The sequence below is a fragment of the Hyperolius riggenbachi genome, chromosome 6 (genome assembly GCF_040937935.1).
Source record: "Hyperolius riggenbachi isolate aHypRig1 chromosome 6, aHypRig1.pri, whole genome shotgun sequence".
Taxonomy (NCBI): Eukaryota; Metazoa; Chordata; class Amphibia; order Anura; family Hyperoliidae; genus Hyperolius; species Hyperolius riggenbachi.
Window position 1 is genome coordinate 296,842,069 of NC_090651.1, and position 18,768 is coordinate 296,860,836.

Below are 18,768 nucleotides of genomic sequence, written 5' to 3' on the forward strand. Positions count from 1 at the left end.
CAGACAGGTTTTGGGCTAGTCCATCTCTTCATGGGGGATTCTCAGCATGGCCTTTTATTCTTTATAAAGACATTCCCTGAAAATAATTAATACAAAGATGCTGACCAGCCTCCCTGCTTGCTGTACACTATTTTGGCAGTTGGACAGAGCCACTGCCATTCACTAAGTGCTTTTAAAAATAAAGAAAACCCTGAGAACCCCCCTATGAGAAGTTGGACTAGTCCAAAATCTGTCGGTAATGTCAGATTTCTACTACCTAATGTAAGTGACAGCAACATAGGAGAGAAGTAATTTATGGCTCCTTTTACTCTGGGAGAAATGTACTTCTTATTTGTATGTGTTTTTAAATTTTAAGATTTTTCGTGACCGTTTCCCTTTACGTGTCTCTTTCAAGGACATCCAAGGTGAAAATAAACTGATGAGAAAAACTATTGTATCCATCTTCCTCTTAAACATGAATTTTTTAGATATCCCACAGTTTTATTTTATATTTGAATGTAGTTTTTAAGTTTTTACTGTTTCTTTGTCTCTGCTCAATGACACATTCATTGAACTATGTTACAGCTAAAATCTGTGAACTATTGACCCTTTTTATCTCTTTCCTGCTCTCAGAAGCTATTTACTGACTGGAAAGTATTGTATGGTTGTAATTACTAATCAGTGAGGGTTATACTATAGTCTGACCCGGACAGAAACTGTCACTTGCATATCTGATGTTTGAGGGCCCATTTCCACTATCGCGAATTTGCATGTGTTTTTCGAATGCAAATTCGCATAGCAACACAAGTGAATGGGACTGTTTCCACTTGTCAGGTTCTCTTTGCATTTTTCTGTGCAGAAAAAATTCGCATGGCAGAGCCATCAGAATTCGCATGCGGTTTGGGTATGTGAATTTTCATGCGAATTCGCATAGAAACAATGGAAAATCACACCAGCACTGCCATGGTTAAATTCGCATACATCGTCATCCATGCGAATTCGCATGAAAATTCGCATAGATCCGCATGCGAATTCGCATGAAAACTCGCATACCAAAACAGCATGCAAATTCCCTATTAAATACATTAGCGGCGATTCGCATGCATTCCACTCGCAGGCGAATTCTGCGGCTCTTTTGTGCGTTTTTTCACCGCTGAAAAAAACGCACCTTAACAACGCTACAGTGGAAACAGGCCCATCCACTTGCATTACATGTGCGAATCCGCATGCGTTGGACGCATGCGGATTCGCGATAGTGGAAACGAGCCCTAAGTCTTTCAGGCAGAGAAAGAAAAAGGAACACAGCCTAGTTATATGTGTGCTAGGCACTGTACATACATATGTCTATCTCATCATGTCACATGTCACCTCGGTTGTCCTTTAAGACAAATGAAGTGAGAAAATTTGCAGCCAATTTCGAATGATTTCATGTATATCTGGATGAAAAATGGAATGATCTATCAGGATGGAAGATCTAGGTCGATCTGCTCCTGGCAGCAGATCGATGGCCCATAGAGTTGCATTGGATCTAATGGTGCCACAATGCATTTAGATCGATTTCCAATAGATTTCATTCTGAAATCTATTGGAAATCTGTTCCTAGTGTGTGGCACGCTGCGCATAAGATAGATTCCTGTCAGATTCGACCTGATGGGTATCTGACAGAAATCTTTCTGATGGTCGAATCTGCTGCGATTATATCAGTGTATGACCACCTTTAGCTGTTTAAAGGACAAACTGGAGTGAGAAGAATATGGTGGCTCCCATATTTATTTCCATTTAAACAATACCAGTTGCCTGGCAGCCCTGCTAAATTTGCTGGTCAGTAGTGTCTTATAGACCTAAAACAAGCTTGTGGCTAATCTTGTCAGATCTGACAATAATGTCAGAAACATCTGATCTGCTGCATACTTGTTCAGGGCTCGTTTCCACTGTAGCGTTGCGGATTCGCACGCGTATTTAATTAGCATCTGCAAGCGTAATCGCTGCGTTTTGCGAATTCGCATGCGTATTTTCATGCGTATTCGCATGCGAATCCGCATGCGATGGGCCTATGCGAATTTAACCCTCTCAATGCCAGAAAATAATGAAAAGGAAGCTGTCATGACAGGAAGAGGTTTTCCCATATACATTCCTATAAAAGGTGTTGCCACGTGGGTTTGGTGAGGGAGATAGAGTTGGTTGTGTTTTGTGGAGTTTGGAGGATGAGTGAAATGGAGGAGATAGTGCTTTTGTCGATGATGAACAATTTGCAGTTCTTCATGGAGAGGCTGCGGCGGAGGAGGAGGGTTCCACCTCGTCGGAGACACCGTTATTGGGTGCATCCTCTGGTGGTGGAGAGGCCTCAAAAAGGCCAGTTTGCACTCCTTTATGAGGAGCTTCGTAGCCACCCTGTGAAGTTTTTCAATTACACACGGATGAGTACTAACACGTAAGTATTTACTGTATCTTTGGTTTAAGGTGTATTCGAAAGTGAGATATGTATAGTAAAGGGTTGTGTTATTTTTCCCTCAGTTTCGATTACCTGCTGCAGACTTTGGGACCCCATTTACGTAGGGAGAATACCTGGTACCGTGATGCGGTTATTCCAGAGGAGAGACTTTTGGTGACGCTAAGGTAAGAAGGCGCCCTTTTAAATGTCTGTCATGTGTACATTGTTAAATGCTCATCATTAACAGCCGCTAGGTGGACCATGCACGTAGCAAATGCAACTCTGTCTTGAATTAAATCATCAAATCCAAAGTGAAGGCTGAGTGACTTTGGCACCGTGCATGGCCCACCCAGCAGTTCACAAGGACTATTAACTGTTGTTCAGCACTGTCATAAACGGCTAAGGTGCTATATTATCTGATAACTTCATATTTGTGTTGTCCTTTTGAACTGAGGAGAAAGGAACACTGGCCAAACCATACGGATGTCAGTGGAGGCAATGTAGACGTGTGTATGCATTTTCAGCTTCCTGTTGCTATGTTTCCTTTTTTGAGCATCCATTACAAAAGTGCACAATGCCACTTAGTGTCATTAGTGAGTTTGCTGCAGTATACTGGCGGGTTTCATCTTCTTCTGGTTCATGTGGACCATACATATATTATTTGTCTTAAAACGGTTAACAAAGTACGCAGACACCAGTTATGCATGAAATCTTTTACTAGCATGTGTTTATAACGTTTATAATGTGTTTAAGTGCTATCTTGTGTTGTAATCACACAAACTTTGCAACACTACCAAGTAGTCCAACATGGTATAAAGAGCGAGCTTTTCTTGACATTTGCATGTTTTTCAAGACATAAGGCCATACATAAAGGTGAACAAATGAAGGGGCAACTTTTAGCAGCCACGTAAGGCGGATATCCTGCTGTTGCTAACTGCACGTCATCGATCGACTTAGCCTCCGCAACCCCCTTTGTTTGTGATCCCCCGGATGTAGAATCTGTGGTTGTTTATGACGGCTGAGTCATGTGAGTGTCTCAGGAGCCCCTTTCATTGCATCCTGACCCAGTGTTGTGAGTTAAGGCAATGTGAATGGCTAATACACATGGTAGGGAGAAAATGAAATAGGCTGCAGAGTCGCTCTCATGACTGTGGCGTAATACACACAGACAGAGCCTGTGAGATGTGGTGTTGAATGATCCACTCTCATCAACAACAGAGGCCGCACATCTCAATCAGTACCAGGAATACTTTCCCTTGCTAATGATCACAGCAGTAATCATTTGTCTCCTAAATTTGTTAGTATGGCTTATGTAGGTTGCTCTGTAGTGCACTGAACAGAGTGTGCATCATCAAAATAACTAAACAAATTGAGAACATAACTACACCAAACATGTTACATGTTCGATTTACTCCGTAGCATCATAATCAAACATTAATCTCGTCATGGACATTTCGGTTGCTTGTGAAGCTGAGGGTGCTGATGGCCCCTCTAAGGTATGATAGGAACGTGTTTCAGGAAGTGGAGTTGGGTTCCTATTATATGTTTCGGAAAAATCTGCTCCCGGCCGAGACATTGATGATGTTTCTCTGTGTGTCCGGGGCATTGAATGCATATGTGAGTGAGGCATGCTACTGTAGGTTTGCCCTTGCTGTATCCACGAGTGTTGTGACTCTGACCTATGAACTGGCATTGAGTGATCAGAGGCCCAACACTCTTGGTAGGTACCCAGATTATGACCACGCGAACCACTACGGTCTAGGTGTGAGCCCTGCTTATTACCATGGTTTCCATCACGGTCTTGCCGTGTTTTTTCTAGGTATTTTCGTGCCACTTGAATGAATTCAACATGTACATCGGCATAATACCGTGGGTCAATGTCCTGTAGGTAAGGGACCACTGAGGTAGCAATTTTGTATGGTACATTATCCTCGGTTTCCCTTTGTCGCTCACGGTTTTCTTTGAAGTAATCCAAAATGTCGTGGTAGGTTTTGTTCATTTCAGCTATATGTGCGTTCTCCTCCTCCACTGCTGAAGGCCTCACTCTTTTTGGCCTACTTGCTGCTCTAGGTCGCGGTCTCACTGTGTTAAGAGACGAGTTTACACTCCCACTTGTATGAGTGGATGCCACCTCCGAATTAATTTCCCCAACATCTGAGTTGCTGTGCGCCGAAGCACAACTACTGTCGCTGTCGGCCGCCACATTAGCTGAAGTGTTAAAACTATCCTCTGTTCTGAAAAATAAAAGGAAACAAAGACACCAGTGTTTCATTATATGTGTCAACATATCTGGAGTACATTAACAAATTAGCCTGTATCCATGCCAACAGACATGTAAGTGGAGTGGGCATTTACATACATATGTGGTTACATAGTGTGGTTGAGGGAGACCGGACACTTGTTTAGGTAGGACATCAAACAGTCCTTTGAAGCATGATAAAGATGTTATGTACAACCCAACCAGCTGTTAGGCTTCCCTCAGCCATAGTATACATCTCAACGTGTGTGGCATAGGCTTATGTATGTGTGTGTTGTCATGGATAGTGGCTAAATGGTTTATGTAGGCACAAATTACCAATATGAAATGTGAATGTACCTTCGAGGTTCATATATGGTGCGCAGAAAGGACAACAATTCAAAGTTCTTGTAGGTTGGTGGGGCTGTAGCAGCACTACCACTTTTCTCCAATTTGCGTAGTTTGGTCAATTCTTTTTTGTAAGTGTCCCGTACGGATCTCCACTTATTCATATAGAATTTGACTGTAGAGAAAAGAGAATGAAACAGAACATTAATGGAACATTATTTTGTCTCCATAGGTTTTTGGCCAGTGGTCAATCGTTTGCTTCATTGCATTTTGCCTACCGTTTGGGCAAGAGTACGATCTCGTACATAGTGAAGGAGACGTGTCTCGTCATCTGGAGTCAACTTCATGGCACTTTTATGGCTGTCCCTAACCGTCAACGCTGGGAGGAGGTATCAAATAAATTTTGGACCAAGTGTCGCTTTCCAAATTGCATTGGAGCCGTGGATGGCAAACATATCCGACTCGTGCAGCCACCACACAGCGGCAGTCAATTTTTCAATTATAAAAAATTCTTTTCGATTGTACTTATGGCAGTTGCTGATGCCGAGTACAAATTCCTATATATTGATGTTGGGTCCTATGGAACAGCAAGCGATTCCCAGATATTCAGGAACAGCAACTTGTGCTTTCGCATGGAAAATGGCCTGCTGGACTTGCCACCACCGACCCCATGGCCTAGGACCTCCAATCCAGCATTCCCCTACACCTTGGTGGGTGACGAGGCTTTCGCTCTCTCTCGACATGTCATGCGGCCATACTCATCCAGTCACTTGAATGACCGGACAACGCATTTCAATTACCGCTTAAGCATGGCCAGGCGAATGGTGGAATGCAGTTTTGGAATTTTGACCAACAAATGGAGGGTGCTTCATACACCTATCAATTTGAAGCTGGAAAATGCGGTGGCAGTCGTTAAAGCTGCATGTATCCTTCACAATGTAATTATTGAAAAAGAAGGAATCTCTGTGGAGGAAGTCAATGCAGTTGACGTTACACCGCTAAGTGGCTTAACTTGGAGTGGAGGTCAGCACAGTAATGAGGCACTGCGTAATCGTGACTGTATGTCTCATTACTTCCAAAGTGCAGCTGGCACAATGTAGAGATCTATGCATTTCTGACATGCATTATTCAATAAAATTGTTTTAAGATTACAATGTTGTGGAATGATTGATTGGAAGCAATTACACATTCATATAAATCACCCTTCTGGGTGCTATGGGTCTTTTATGTTACATTACTATACATTTTCAGACGAATGACATCAACCTACCTACCTATACTAAATTTAAGCACAACTCACAAACGCAAGGCATACATGACATCACCATAAACTGCGTGCCTTGCTTGGTCAACGGGCGGCAAACGTGGTGTCATCCCCCGGTTATCGACTGCAAAACCACTTGGTTTTGCAGTTGACAACAAACATTATCACTTTTGGCCGCCAGATATACATGAGGCACCTACAAATGGGGGGGGCGGGGGGCAGGGTGGAATGTACTGTAGTATGACTTTACAGTGGCCCGTGGCAAGCACGAGGGTAGCACGTGGCTTTGAAATTATGGCCCATTATGCATTTTGCAATGTAGCAAACATTCGACACAAAGCATATCACAAGTGCACATATCACCACTCACCTTCCAACTTTCTCTTTGAAGATGACAACTCATCCCAATCCGGAGTGAATTCCTCTGCTATATGTTGCCAGGTCCTCCTAATCAGTGTTTTGTCCTTATAGCCTGGAAGGGTTTTATCATAAATAAATGGATTTTCCTGGACCAAGGCTACCAGGCTCTCTATTGTATATTCCATGGCTGCAAGACGTTTTGGAATAAACTTACAGGAAACAGGAAAACAGGCCTTTGTAGTTTTGTGGTTTTTTTTGTGTAGTTCAAGAAAAAAAAACTTTATTGTACGCGTTTCCGCATGCGATTTCGCATTAAATTAAGCATGCGAATCCGCATGCGAATTCCCTATTAAATACATTATGTGCGATTCGCATGCGATTCGCATGCATTCCACTCGCAGGCGAAATCGCTGGCTCTTTTGTGCGTTTTTTCACCGCTCATAAAAACGCACCACGCAAACGCTACAGTGGAAACAGGTCCATTCACTTGCATTACGTGTGCGAATCCGCATGCGTTGGACGCATGCGGATTCGCGATAGTGGAAACGAGCCCTCAGGGTCAATGGTTGAAAGTATCATAGTCAGAGGATCAGCAGGGCTGCCAGGCAACTGGTATTGCTTAAAAGGAAATCAATATGGCAGCCTCCATATCCCCCTCGCTTTAGTTGTCCTTTAACTCTCTTATGCTAGGTACACACCATACAATTTTCTGTTAAATTTAACATGTTGGAAAAAGTCTATCTGGCAGGTAAATCTAACAGCAAATTGTATGGTGTGTATCTAGGAGCATTTGATGAATTGACTAGAGCTTCACATGTTGCCACTGGAATCTTCTTTCACTCCTCCATGATGAAGGTGGTGGATATTAGAGACCTTTCATTCCTCCACCTTCCCTTTCAGGATTCCCCTCAGATGCTCATTAGGGTTTAGGTCTGGAGACACATTTGGCCAGTCCAGCATCTTTACCCTCAGTTTCTTAAAGGGGAACTGAAGAGAGAGGTATATGGAGGCTGTCATGTTTATTTACTTTTAATCAATACCAGTTGCCTGGCAGCCCTGCTGGTCTATTTCTCTGCAGTAGTATCTGAATAAAACCAGAAACAAGCATGCAGCTAGTCTTGTCAGATCTGACTTTAAAGTCTGAACCACTGAAACACCTGATCTGCTATATACTTGTTCAGGGTCTATGGCTAAAAGTATTAGAGGCAGAGGATCAGCAGGGCTGCCAGGCAACTGGTATTGCTTAAAAGGAAATAAACATGACAGCCTCCATACACCTCTCTCTTCAGTTCCCCTTTAAATGGAACCTAAACTGAGAGGGATATGGATGTTTCCTTTTAAACCAGAGTTCCCCAACCCTGTCCTCGAGGCCCACTAACAGTACAGGTTTTGCAGGAAACATTCATAGGTGAGGTAATTAGTGTCTCAGCTGCGCTGATTAACCAAATGGGGACCGACGCAGTACGAATCTACGTCCAGCAGATGGTGCTTAACGTCAGTGTGAGCAGGGACGCCGGCCAGAGCGGAGGGGACTACAGCTGCTCATCACTGGAGCCCGGGAGGTGAGTAAAGGCTGCTAGCTACAGGGGGGAGACACCTGGCTACAAGGGGGGGCAACAATGACTAGCTATCTATACTGGGGATCCGGCTGCCTGACCCCCCAAATGCGCCCCCTGCATGTAAAATGGCCTGGTCCTTAATAGGAGTTAGGCAGCTGATCCCCAACTGGGAACACAGTTTTAAACAATACCAGTTGATTGTCAGTCCTGCTGATCTCTATAGCTGCAGTAGTGGCTGAATCACACACCTGAAACAAGCATGCAGCTAATCCAGCGTGACTTCAGTCAGAGCACTGAGGCCAAAAGTATTAGGCCTGGAACCCACTGAAATCAGCAAATGCAAAACGCAACCGCTAGCGTTTTGTCTGAGCGGTTTGCAAGCGGATTCATGCGCGTTTTTGGTCGTGTTTTGCAACATTGTATTTTTTTGCCCAGCGGGTGCGTAGCGTTTTGTGTTTTTATCCTGATTGGTCCTGTGAATTATTTTTAATTTTGTTACAGTGTGCTAAACCGCAAAACGCTAGCAAAACCGCTCAGTTTAGGTTTTGCCGAGCGTTTCTGCTAGCGTTTCAATACTTTACATTGAAGCGCTAACGCTCCCAAAATGCTGCAGGTCCTGCGTTTGCGTTTCTGGGAAACACAAACGCTCCTGTGGAAGTTGCCCCATCCATTAACATTAGCCCAGCGTTTCGGCAAACTGCTAGCGTATCAGTGCTGCCAAAAACGCTCCTGTGGGTTCCAGCCCTCAGGGCTGGTTCTCATTGGGGCGATTCTTGATCGCCGGCAATCAGCAAAGCGCTGCTACAATGTATTCCTATGGATACATTCACACTGCAGCGGTTGCGATTTTGATCAATCTGAAAAGTGCTGCATGCAACGTTTTGGGGGCGATTGCTCTATGATTCTCATTTTATTGAATGGGAATCACAAGCGCAAAGTGCGCAAGAATCGCGAGATTGAAGTTAAAATCGTGAGCCGAACACGATCGGGGGCTAGCGGCGCTCCGAGCACCCAGTGTGAACTAGCCCTTAGAGACACAGGATCAGCAGGAGTGTCAGGCAACTGGTATTATTTTAAAAGGAAAAATCCATATACTCAGTTTAGGTTCTCTTTAAGCAAGGCAGGGGTTGTTGAAGAGGTGTGTTTGGAGGTCATTATCATGTTGGAATACTGCCCTGTAGCCCAGTTTCCAAAGGGAGGGGATCATCCTCTGATACAATAGGTCTCAGTACATGTTGGCATTCATGGCTCCCTCGATAGCTTCCCAGTCTGGAAGCACTCATGCAGCCCCAAACCATGACACTCCTGCCACCATGCTTCACTGTAGGAAAGACACCCTTGTGTTTGTATTCCTCACCTGGTGGCCGTGACATATGCTTGACACCATTTGAACCAAATACAGGTGCCCATACATCTAACGATCAAATACATCTAGAGACAAATCTCTCTTATCGAATCTAATAAGAGAGATCCGTCAGCTGCCCATACACTGCAGGCAATTCCCAGTCAGTTTCATGCTGAAATCGGTCCAGAATCTGCCTTGTGCGCCGCATCGCTGCCCCAACGCTTACTAGGGAGTAACTTTGGGCGTGTGTGTATGCAGAGACGGAAGCCAGCAGGGGGACAAGCAGAGGCTGCGGACAGGTAATGTATACACTTTACACGGGGCACATTTACATTAGGGGGGACAGCGTCGGGGGTTTTATCGTGCGCCATTACCGCCATGCCCCCGACCGAGCAACATCTTGCAGCATTTGCGATCAAGAATGCAAATTTTTGCCCCGAAATTGGTCGCATTGTCGGGCGGGCATGCACTTGGCGGCATCGATTTTCATCCAATTAAATTATGATAATTGAATTGAATTGGATGGTCGACAGCCAAGTCCCATCAGATCACACAACATGGTTCCAGTAATCCATGTCCTCAGTCTGCTTGTCTACAGCAAACTTGTGCGTCATTTTTTTTCCTTCAGGCATAACAGCCATGCAGACCAAATTGATGCAGTGTGCAGCGTATATGGTCTAAGTATTGACAGGCTGACCCCCCCTTCAGCAATGCTGCCACACTCATATATTTTCAAAATACAGCCTCTAAATATGACACCTAATGCAGTCAGCTTCTTTAATAAATCATGGCAAGGCCTCTTCTGAGTGGAACCTGTCCTGCTAAATAGCATTCAGAATGGTAAATTGTCAAACAATCCCCAGGCAGGACAATGGAGTTGGTAGGCGTGAGGGAGGGTGTTGTAGGTGATTATAGGATAGGGGTGGAAAGGACAGTTAGGGGTCAAGTGTGTCTGGCAGTGGGCGAGTGTGCTGTGAAACAGTATGGCAGAGGTAAGGGCAATACATTGGGGTGTAAGCAGTGGGAGGGGTCTGAAGGCTTAGATCAGAGATGGAGTAGACAGTGGATGGGAGAAGAGGTCAGTGCATTGGAAGTGGTGAAGGTAAGGCGAAGCAGATGTCTAAGTGTAAAACATGCAGGTTAGTCATGGTGGGGTGGGTAGGGCAATGGAAGGGTAGCGTATATATAGCAGTTAGTAGGATAATTTTGGAGAGGGTTATGGCAGTGCTGAGACAGTTTGGTGGATGGAATAGGCAAAGGAGTGAGGAATAATGAAGTGGGGTTGGTAAGATAGATAGGGTAGGTATGTGAATAAAACAAGGTGTGTGGTGGGGATAGGTGGAATAGATTTGGTCAGTGGAAAGAGAGAAGTTGTATAATGTTAAGAGTTTGAGATCAGATCTTTCAACTGGATTGCTACAGTACTATCTTCCTGACTTGGAGCTTCCATAGACCAGGTGGTTCCCCTGGCAGGGCATGTGAAGTCTTCTATCAGAGCTGCATTCCTCCTCAGCTCAATCCTTCCCTCATACTGGCCATTCTGTCCGCACCTCTTGATGACAATTTCTCAATCTTCCACCATCTGCTTCAGCCAGTCAGGCACTAGCTCTAAGGCATGGAACCCACTAGCAGTGCTTTTCTAAGCGCTTGTGACCTAAAAAAAACTCTTGCTAATGTAATGCTATGGGTGAGATCCCACAAGAGCATGGCAGTAACCATCACCACTGCAACCCCTGCCATCGCAGGGGGCCCAGAGACTTGGGGGGCCCTCCTCCAGCCTCTCCCCAACCACAATTGCAGCTAGTTAGCAAAAAACCTCCTTGTTCACTCACAAAAACTATATGCAGGAGCGTGTGTAATTTTTTTCCTGCTTCTAGATGCTGCTTTACAGCAGAACACACTCTGCTACCATTCGCTGGCTCCCGATCATGTGACCCGCATGAGGTTCAGAGGCCCCCATGCTATCATTTTTGCAGGGGGGTCCTATTAAGTCTAGTTATGCTACTGCACAAAAGGGATATATTTTTTTTAAAAATCACCCATAGTATTACATAAGCAAGAGCTTCACAAATCACAAGCGCTTAGAAAAGTACTGCTAGTGGTTCCCAGGCCTAAAATCCTCATAAACCAACCAGGGATGGCCAATGTTATGCAAATAATGTAGGATTATGTATGTAAAGTCATGCAGCTAGAAAATAACCATTAAAATTCCACCTTGGTAATTTTTGATTGGTCGAGTGAAACATTTTTAGACCCAAGCAATTTGAGCAAGAGTTTTCAATCATTTTTTTTTTTTCATAATAGGGGAAAATTGAACACAGGGAGAGGGAGAGAGAGAGAGAGAGAGGGGAGAGAGAGAGAGAGGAGAGGGAGAGAGAGAGGAGAGAGAGGGAGAGAGAGGAGAGGGCTGACTATCCAGCAGAGGGCGCTCTCATATTGGGCGCATATACAGAGCAGCAACCCCAGCACTTACCACCATAAAGCCTCACTGAGCCAGGGTGGGGAGGCCATACCACGCTCTTTGAAACAAAACGTCAACAGCCAGCCCAGCCAAGACCACCAACACAGGCTGACAAAAGCCCAAATAAAAGGAATGATAGAAAGCTGCAAGGACCGATACCTAGAGGAATGGAGAAGTGACATAAAGAACTCCCAGAAACTCACTATCTACCAATCACTACAGAGGGAGTACACAATGGCCCCATATCTGGAGAGGCTACACCACCACAAAGATAGACAGGCCTTGAGCCTGTACCGTCTGAGTGCCCACAACCTGGAGATAGAGACAGGATGACACAGACAGACATGGAAGCCCCGGGAGGAGAGACTGTGCAGGCAATGTGACCAGGGGGTCCTGGAGGATGAGGCCCACTTCCTGCTACACTGCAGCAAATATACACCGTTGAGGACTGCCCATTTCCAAAGACTCTCCGCCCACATTGCAGATTTCACCTCCACAGATGAGGAGAGGAAACTCTATATCATACTGGGGGAAGAGGAAAAAACTGTGCAAATAGCTGCTCGATATGTCACGGCCTGCCACCAACTGAGAGGAACATGACAACACATGGACTGTATAACCCCATACTCCCCTCCCCTATGGACTGTATGCCTATACCCCCCTCCCCTATGGACTATATACCCCATCCCCCCCCATACCATCCCGTACATCCTCCTATGGACTGTATACCCATGTCCTTCCCTTATTCCCACAATCCCCCCCCCCCCCCCCCCACGTTAATGTTCTATTTTGCTTTGGCAATGCTAAATGTATTTGGTCCTGCCAATAAAGCTTTTTTGGATTTGGATTTGGAGAGAGAGGAGAGAGAGAGAGAGAGAGAGAGAGAGAGAGGAGACAGAGGGAGAGAGAGAGGAGAGAGAGAGAAGAGAGAGAGAGAAGAGAGAGAGAGGAGAGAGAGAGAGGAGAGAGAGAGAGGAGAGAGAGAGGAGAGAGGAGGAGAGAGAGAGAGAGAGAGAGAGAGAGAGAGAGAGAGAGAGAGAGAGAGAGTGTGTGTTTTACACTGGTCGCATTTTTCAAAGGTTACAATCACAAAAATTACCGTAATTGAAATTCTTGAATAAAAATATAAAAAATTGTATTCACCTTAAGACAAGCTTTGGTGCCCCGCCCCCCTCATCTTACGAGATAATAAATAAAGACTTCATTAGAACGGACGGAAAAGTTTAATAAATCTGATTCCACTGAGAATGCTTTATTGCAACTCAAATGATAATTACGAGATTAAAAAAATAAACCAAAAAAATAGTCAAGACCATGATAAATTTTGTCACAATTTTTTTTAAACATTTTTTTTCCAGCACATCATTCATACAGTTTAATATTTTCTTGTCGCAAGACGTCAGTAAAATGAAAAGTTACAAATTAAAATTAAAAAAATAAAAACCCGCATCCTCCCCCACAAAATAAAATAAATACATTTTCTGTCACAATCTTGCCTTGCAACGTCTTTTTTTTTGTAAGAAATTTTTTTTTAATCATGCACAAAAAAAAAGAAAAAAAAACATTCCAAGATCATTTACACATATCAACACGACATAAGATATACAAATAAATACATCGTTTATTTTACAATGGGTGGCACCCCCTGGCCCTGTGGTTAGGGGCAAAACATTCTACAAGACTGATTGGACTGCAAGTATACAGTGTTCCCCAAAGCCCCTCCCCCTCCCACTATTGTTCCAGTCGGTAATGATTTTTTTAATTTTATATTTTTAAATCTGGAGACGTTTTTATTTTAATATTTTCTGTACAATAAAAGTTTCGTGGCCAGATGCCAAAGTCTGAAAGAAGGAGAGTGAGAAGCCAGCCCCTATACAACAGAATTGTGGTGCGTCGCGGTACCAGATACGTTTATTGCATGAACTCGGATGGCTGCAAGCAGATAGAGGAGGTATTTGATACAGCGATAAAAAAACGGAAGGGGCTTATGGTTTCATACTTGTCATCCAATAACATTTGTTCTGATGACTTAAGCAGCCAGGCCTAAGTAATTGCCATTTTCCCAGTAAACATAAATATTCATAGTACAATAAGACTTTTTATTATAGAGGATGAAAATGCATAAAACAATTATAAAACAATATAGACATAGAGCAATTGCAAAGCAGCATTGGACCAAGAATTAGACCTAAAGGCAGGAGCACTAATATCCTTAGCCACTGTTCATTCCCCATCCATGTTGCCCTATATTTGGGTAGCTTTACCCATAAACCCTTTAGCAGCCAAGTTATTTAGAGGCTTGCAAGTGCTCCAGGCCAATTTATTTAAGCACATTTTTTTTGTATTTCTTAATTGTTAGATTTCCCTGCTTCTAATTAGTACTGATGTATTAGGTCTTTATGACCATTTGTCACTAGGGGGCAGTGTGAGAGAATAACAGGGGGCCTCTGCATTCAGTTTCTATATTTTTTGCTAATAGAGTAATAGAGAGAGATCAAAGCATTCCAAGAATTTACAGCATGAGTTCTGCCGACTGAGGTCAAAAGCAGTGTACTTATCTCCCACGAGGTAACTATATTGAAGTTGCTAATGGGTTAAGAATGGAGGGGGATATACACAATGGAGCCCTGTCAGTAAGAGCAGACAAAAATTTGCATGGAAGGGCAGCCCTGCTTCCTCCCATCTGTACTCAGCACAGCCTGTAAGAAAGCCGAAACAGACCACCTACACAATGCCTTTAAAGGTCACTGAACCCGATGGAATAGCCCTGCCACAAGCAATACAGTTATAACGTCAAACAGCACAACAGGATACTACCTTCCTCTCAGCTGCTATACGTTATACTGGACCAGAAAATGCAGTGCAGCAAGTGGGGAGCTCAATAACACAGGCTGCAATGAGCCCAAGGCATGAAGGCAGTTCCGTCTAAGTATTAGGTTGTTCGGTCAAGTACCGGCTCACCCTGCTATGGCAAATTTCCCAAGCTTAACACTAAGAGGTTCTCAGAGGAAGGCTTGCAATGAGCCTGTGCTGCCACAGTTCAGGGAACAGATCTTGTGGTGCCTGCATAGACCTGTGCTGCTAGCTTACAAGGTATCCTGTACATCAGCTCCCTCCACCATAAGCACACACTAAATAGTCTACATTTGCTGCTATAAATAACGCCCAAGTACCTATTTACAGAGCTCACAACAGGGATCTCATGGCCAGAGCTCCAGCTTGTAGAACTGCTTTGGATGTAATCACTTTGGTGTGGGGGAGAGGGGAGATATTACAGAACAGGTCAGGAGAATAATCAAAGCTAGCTATCGTTTATTCCTCTCCTTAAAGATCAATTCTAACCCAGGAATAAACTTCATTCCAATCAGTAGCCGATAACCCCTTTCCCAAGTTACATATTTACTTTTCCTCAAACCGGTCATCGGGGGGTGTTACCGTGGTGTGACTGATATTGTGGCGAAATCCCTCCCTTAACGTGATGTCATGACCATGGTCATAACAGTTTCCTGCCTGTTAACCTTGTTGCACTGTGGTAAAAAAAAGTCTGTTTCCAACTGACAAGCAAGCAGCATCTCCCTCTGTATTATATATATATATATATATATATATATATATATATATATTTTTTTTTTTTTTTTTTCCCCTTGTCTGCCAGTAGTACATATGATGACCTGTAGGCTCATTGCAGATCAAACAACATGAACAAATGACATGGCTACTATCAATTATTTCTTGTTCTCTTTTCTATTTTTTTAACTTTGCTTTGCAATGTATTTTATTTTTTCTCCCCACCACTATTTTTCGGTAAAGTTCCTTTTTAAAGACCAGCTAAATGCAACAGTGACAAAGACAAATCACACAGAGATGATGTTGTTTAGTGCAAATTATAAGAAAACACTCAATGAGTTTCATCTAATCACCCCACCCACCGGCTGAATCCAGGCAAGCAAGGAATCCAGCTGTAATGCACTGGCAAGTATATTTGGCCCATGAATCAAGTACTCAGTCTACCACTTATCTTCTGTACACCGTCTACATTCACCTATCATCCAGATTGTTAATAGAATTTTCCTTGATCAGTTCGTCTTTAGGGTATAGTTGGCCTTCAAGGTAGATATGGTGGTGGGGAGTTAGCGTCCAGTTTATATATTTAGACAGGTCTGCAGCACTTTTCTGACAAGAGTTGCAGAATCTAATAAAACAACCGAATCTATTAAAACAACCGAATGTATTAAAACAGTCATGCTGGAAATTTAGGTGCAGCCAGCGCCACCATAGGCCAGAATGTGAATTACAGCTATAGTGATGCTCAGTCAGTAATTTGAGCACCGTTTTCTACATAAGTTGGCCACCAGCAATAGCTGGATGCCGAATTACTGTAGGTCTTACCTCAGTGTCAATGGCGGCTTGGAGGGGGAATAGTAATTAACACCACTGGAACCTTTGCAGGAGCAGGGTGTGCAGTTTTTCGGCTTTACCATGTGCCCAAATTTCCCACTGCCTTAATTATATCTATGTACATCTGTCACTGAAGACAGCTCTGAGAAAAGCCTGCTTAGTGCTGTTGCTCTGAGAAGAGTCATGTGAGCCACTAAGCAGCTATCCAAAACATTTGAGGGAAGTGGCTGGGCACATGAAAGCTGAAGATGGCTGGTAGTATTTAAGCATGACATGACAGATCTGACACTAACCAACCGGTTCTCTTCACTACGGTAATAAAGACCATATTGAAAACTGATCTGGTAATAGTGATACTACCACATGTCACCCTGATTTTGTTTTGTTTTAAGCAGAAACGAATAAAGAACTTATATAAAAAAAAATAGCGTTAGCTGCTTGACGGGCAAACACTATGCGGCATTAATTCCCTGCTGCTCTTCTTCCTGCCAACCATACAGAGATTTTCCATCATGCCTGTAATAAAATAACCAAAATCGATTGTAAGTTAGTTGACCAAGCATGTTGGGGGCAGAGGACCCCCTGCAGAGTTAATAAAAATGATCAAATTGGCTAGAAATTTGAATAGGTGTGTCCAGACTAAGAGGCACAAACACGATATACAGCAGCTGTACTCTATGTAATGTAGAACACTGTTAAATTTGGTAAATGAAAATATTTATTTTAAGCTTCAATCCTCTGACTGTGAGCTAAACACTGGCCAAAAACGATTTGCAGTCCTGTGCCACACTAGATGCCCAAGAGCCAAAATGACATTAATCTTCAGGCCCTTTTTACACTGAAAATAGTGATTGATTACAAACGCACTGCGATGCTGTCGTAACTTTTTTCATTTTATACCTTGTGGTTTTTTTGCCGCAGTTTTAGATCCATTGGTTATTTTTACAGTGCAATTGCGTTTGCATTTTCCCCTCAGGTGAACACAAGGAAACTGCTGCATGTGCTGAATTTTGGCGAAAATTCTTATTGCATTAGTGGAAAAGGGACACTGCGCTTACTATTATAATCACAGTGCCCTTGCATACAGAGAAATGCATGCAATTGGATGTGGTAAAAACATCATTACATATAAAATTCATCAAAAAGAAAGCAAAAGGCATAACAGCACCCCCTGTGGCTAGATGGAGAACCTCAGCAAGTCATTCTACACTACAGGGAACTGTAAGGGTAGGAACACACTAGGCAGAATCGCATATGCGTTTCCTATAGCACATAGTGGAAAATGCATATGCGATTCTGCCTAGTGTGTTCCTACCCTCAGTCACCTGTACGGCTTCGCCAAAGCAGAAGTTCAGAATAAACCAACACATTTAATATCCTGCACGCTTTAAAACAATACTCACAGATATTAAACAATATAAAAAGTAAGATTTAAATGTACATTCAAGAACTAAAGAAAATACAGCTTTTAGACTTTTGAAATAAAACCTAAGAACAGAATTAGCTTATCGATTGTAAAAAAACAAAAACAAACCCTGTTCTTTATGGACAATAAGGTGGGCATGGCCGCTGTGCAAATTTCTGCCACTAAGATGCTATTTTTAATATTAATTTTCAGCTTGCAAGAGAGGAAACTGTTCAATGGCAGTTGTACTTTTTTCTTCTTTTTTTTAAGCAAAGGAAAGCAGCAAAATGATTTAAAGCAGACTTGAACTGAAAATAAACTTGAGGTAATCATATGTGTAGTATCTAAAATTAAATAAATATAAAACTTTACTGGTGTCTCCTATTCTTTTTTTCATTGTAAAAGAAACAAGAGCGCTCCTTTGGTGTAATACTTTCTTTACTTAAAACAACACGCTTAAAAGTTGCACTTACAATTGGTTAAAATCAATAGCGCTTCTCAGGCCTGCCAGCCGTCCTCTCCTACCCCGTGCTTGGCCAAAGCTACGGGTGCGGTGTGTCCCGACGCGGAGCTGGTTGCAGTGGGCGGGGCCTGGTCAAGCTGGAGCCGTCTGACGTCAGGACGCGTTTCGGCACTGACCACGCCTTTCGTCAGGTGACGTGACGGCATATGAGGCTCTACTTTATACCTCCCAGTAGGGGAGGGATGAAGGAGTGACTATCATACGTCACTCGTGATGGGCGGGGTGATTCCCTGACTTAGATAAAACTGATCGGCTATTGGCCGACCTTTTAACACACTATGGGCTTGATTCACAAAGCGGTGCAAACTGTTTAGCACGGGTGTGTTAAACAGTTAGCACGTGAAGTGCTTTTCGCTGACTTGTGCGTGCGCAAAGTGCCGCGATTTGCGCGTTCACGGACTTTGGTGCGCGTAATTTGCCGCGATTCGCTGCAAATTGCGCGCGCAAAAGTCCGCGATC

At 43.5% G+C, this 18,768-nt stretch overlaps 1 protein-coding gene across 1 annotated transcript in view; it reads right to left on the minus strand.

Moving 5' to 3' along the window:
• Positions 1 to 13,300: 13,300 nt before the first annotated feature.
• Positions 13,301 to 18,768, minus strand: part of PPFIA3 (PTPRF interacting protein alpha 3) — a 214,984-nt gene continuing 209,516 nt past the window's right edge. Inside the window, exon 30 of the mRNA XM_068241128.1 lies at positions 13,301 to 16,897. The gene's annotated coding sequence lies outside the window, so the exon portion shown is untranslated. The remainder of the gene's footprint in view (positions 16,898 to 18,768) is intronic.